Source organism: Diplotaxodon limnothrissa, unplaced genomic scaffold (assembly GCF_057381915.1).
Source record: "Diplotaxodon limnothrissa isolate DT_005_m unplaced genomic scaffold, D_limnothrissa_male_GT1.1 unmapped_scaffold_7, whole genome shotgun sequence".
Classification (NCBI taxonomy): domain Eukaryota; kingdom Metazoa; phylum Chordata; class Actinopteri; order Cichliformes; family Cichlidae; genus Diplotaxodon; species Diplotaxodon limnothrissa.
In genome coordinates this window covers 508771-512755 of record NW_028188561.1, presented here as the reverse complement: position 1 = coordinate 512755, position 3985 = coordinate 508771, and positions in this window count along the sequence as shown.

Here is a 3985-nt window from a genome sequence, read left to right as displayed (position 1 = left end):
ATCATACCTGTAGAGCAAACGCTGTGGACACAGCAGCAGTTTTAAAAAATATTTTAAGATTAATTTTTTTGCTCCTCTCACTCTAGCAGTTGAGCTGTCTCACTCTAGCCCCAACATTCCGTCCCATACACACCCATTATAAACTCTGAAACGGGTGAAAAAACATCATGAAACTTAAACTGGAACTGAAGAAAAAGTATAATAGATATTGAAAAGATAAATACAAGTTGAATAGTTGAATGTCTTGTCTTCGTTTTAAAGTTTGAATGGTGGCTCTATGTCAATGTATGTGGAAGTAGTAAGAGTTTAAAAATGAGTAAGTTGAATGAGAATTTGAAGGGTCTCCCCATTGAAATACATTATAAATTTTTGTTGAATAAAGTTGAATAAAATTAAAAATATAAATGTTAAAAATATGAAAAATAGAAGCAGTGTTGTCCAAAAGAATAGGAATCTAACGGTGTTTGAATGGTTTTTCTAAGTTGAACGGTTTTGAAGGAGTAGGATTACAAAAAACGTACGGAATACAGAATAAAATATAACTAGAAAGTGCATTTTCTGAAGAAACTGCAGTGTGAATGCTTGAATCTGAATGTATGCACTGAAATGAATTAATTGCTGAATTTTGAGTTAAAAATATTGAATGAGATTAAAAAAAAACAAAAAAAAAAAACGAATTTAACCTGAAAACAAAGGTGCTGAACTGCTAAAAGCTGAAGGTTACACAGAAGAAGGAGTTGGAAAAAAACTGAAAATGTTTTAAATGTAAATTAGAAAACCCTAAGAAATGAGAAAAGAACATTTAGAGTCAGAAAACATCTGAATGAATATTAAAAGGTCATATTCTTTGAATCACTGAATGACTCAAATGTGATCCCTCCACTTTGATCCACACAGTTTAAAAAGTTTAAATGCCTGAGCTTTGAAAGATACGGTGTTGGAAAGAGAACAATAATGGCGACAATTTGAGGGTAAAATGATGGCTGTAACACTGTGGACACAGCAGCAGTTGAAAGAGAAGTGCTTAAGATGAATCTTGGTACAGTGGCAGGCAGAGCTCGTTAAGCAGGCAGGTGTGAGCCTGGTTGCTATAGTGACCGCACCCAATGGCTCCATACACACGTACACAGACATGCGCCTCACTTTTGCTGCTTAAAATGAACAGAAAAGTCAGGCCGAAACAAATCGTTCCCAAATGAAAAGTAAAAGTCGTATTGACAAAATTCTTTCACCGTGAGTGACAGCAATGTCTAGTCTACCTAATTCTCAGTTTTCATGCCTGTGGAGTTTATTATATGGACGTGGTGACAGTGGAAAGACACCATGCTCTTCTGATTTTCAAACGAACCTTCTGAGCCATTTTAACATTAGAGTCTATGGAAGAGTTGGAGGGAGGAGGCTGTGCATTGGTGACATTTACGAAAGAACCATAACACCTAGGACAATAGTAAACACATTGGATGAAAGAGGACAGCGATGGCTACGTTTTGAGGGTAAAATCATACCTGTAGAGCAAACGCTGCGGACACAGCAGCAGTTTTAAAAAAGATTTTAAGATTAATTTTTTTGCTCCTCTCACTCTAGCAGTTGAGCTGCCTCACTCTAGCCCCAACATTCCGTCCCATACACACCCATTATAAACTCTGAAACGGGTGAAAAAACATCATGAAACTTAAACTGGAACTGAAGAAAAAGTATAATAGATATTGAAAAGATAAATACAAGTTGAATAGTTGAATGTCTTGTCTTCGTTTTAAAGTTTGAATGGTGGCTCTATGTCAATGTATGTGGAAGTAGTAAGAGTTTAAAAATGAGTAAGTTGAATGAGGATTTGAAGGGTCTCCCCATTGAAATACATTATAAATTTTTGTTGAATAAAGTTGAATAAAATTAAAAATATAAATGTTAAAAATATGAAAAATAGAAGCAGTGTTGTCCAAAAGAATAGGAATCTAACGGTGTTTGAATGGTTTTTCTAAGTTGAACGGTTTTGAAGGAGTAGGATTACAAAAAACGTACGGAATACAGAATAAAATATAATAATAATAAAGATTAGAATAACAATACTGTGAATGCTTTTCAAGCATTCACACTAATAACTAGAAAGTGCATTTTCTGAAGAAACTGCAGTGTGAATGCTTGAATCTGAATGTATGCATTGAAATGAAATAATTACTGAATTTAAGTTAAAAATTTTGAATGAGATTAAAAAAAAAACCCGAATTTAACCTGAAAACAAAAGTGCTGAACTGCTAAAAGCTGAAGGTTACACAGAAGAAGAAGTTGGAAAAAAGCTGAAAATGTTTTAATTGTAAATTAGAAAAACCTAAGAAATGAGAAAAGAACATTTAGAGTCAGAAAACATCTGAAAGAATAATAAAAGGTCATATTCTTTGAATCACTGAATGACTAAAATGTGATCCCTCCACTTGGATCCACACAGTTTAAAAAGTTTAAATGTCTGAGCTTTGAAAGACAAGATGTTGGAAAGAGAACAACGATGGCGACGTTTTGAGGGTAAAATGATGGCTTTAACACTGTGGACACAGCAGCAGTTGAAAGAGAAGTGTTTAAGATGAATCTTGGCAGAGTGGCAGGCAGAGCTCGTTAAGCAGGCAGGTGTGAGCCTGGTTGCTATAGTGACCGCACCCAATGGCTCCATACACACGACACAGACATGCACCTCACTTTTGCTGCTTAAAATGAACAGAAAAGTCAGGCCGAAACAAATCGTTCCCAAATGAAAAGTACATGTCGTACTGACAAAATTCTTTCACCGTGAGCGACAGCCATGTCTAGTCTACATAATTCTCAGTTTTCATGCCTGTGGAGCTTATTATATGGACGTGGTGACAGTGGAAAGACACCATGCTCTTCTGATTTTCAAACGAACCTTCTGAGCCATTTTAACATTAGAGTCTATGGAAGAGTTGGAGGGAGGAGGCTGTGCATTGGTGACATTTATGAAAGAACCATAACACCTAGGACAATAGTAAACACATTGGATGAAAGAGGACAGCCATGGCTACGTTTTGAGGGTAAAATCATACCTGTAGAGCAAACGCTGCGGACACAGCAGCAGTTTTAAAAAAGATTTTAAGATTAATTTTTTTGCTCCTCTCACTCTAGCAGTTGAGCTGCCTCACTCTAGCCCCAACATTCCGTCCCATACACACCCATTATAAACTCTGAAACGGGTGAAAAAACATCATGAAACTTAAACTGGAACTGAAGAAAAAGTATAATAGATATTGAAAAGATAAATACAAGTTGAATAGTTGAATGTCTTGTCTTCGTTTTAAAGTTTGAATGGTGGCTCTATGTCAATGTATGTGGAAGTAGTAAGAGTTTAAAAATGAGTAAGTTGAATGAGGATTTGAAGGGTCTCCCCATTGAAATACATTATAAATTTTTGTTGAATAAAGTTGAATAAAATTAAAAATATAAATGTTAAAAATATGAAAAATAGAAGCAGTGTTGTCCAAAAGAATAGGAATCTAACGGTGTTTGAATGGTTTTTCTAAGTTGAACGGTTTTGAAGTAGTAGGATTACAAAAAACGTACGGAATAGATAATAATAATAAAATAGAATAATAATAATAAAGATTAGAAGAACAATACTGTGAATGCTTTTCAAGCATTCACACTAATAACTAGAAAAATTTGCATTTCCTGCGAAAATGCAGTGTGGATGCTTAAAGCTGAAGCTGTATGCAAAAAGTAGCTGAAAAAGCTGAAAAGTTGCAGAAATTGTAAAAACTTTGCAGAAGCAAAAGAAGTTTGCTAAAATGGAATAACTTAGCAGAACTGCAATATCTTAGAGGAAACATAATACTTGGCAGAAATACAATAGCATAGCAGAATTTAGCAGAAATATTGTAACTTACCAGAAACATGATAACTTCTCAAAAATACAAGAATTTAGGAGAAATAGTATAAGATAACAGAAAGAATATATTTAGCCAAAAATACTTAAACATTACAG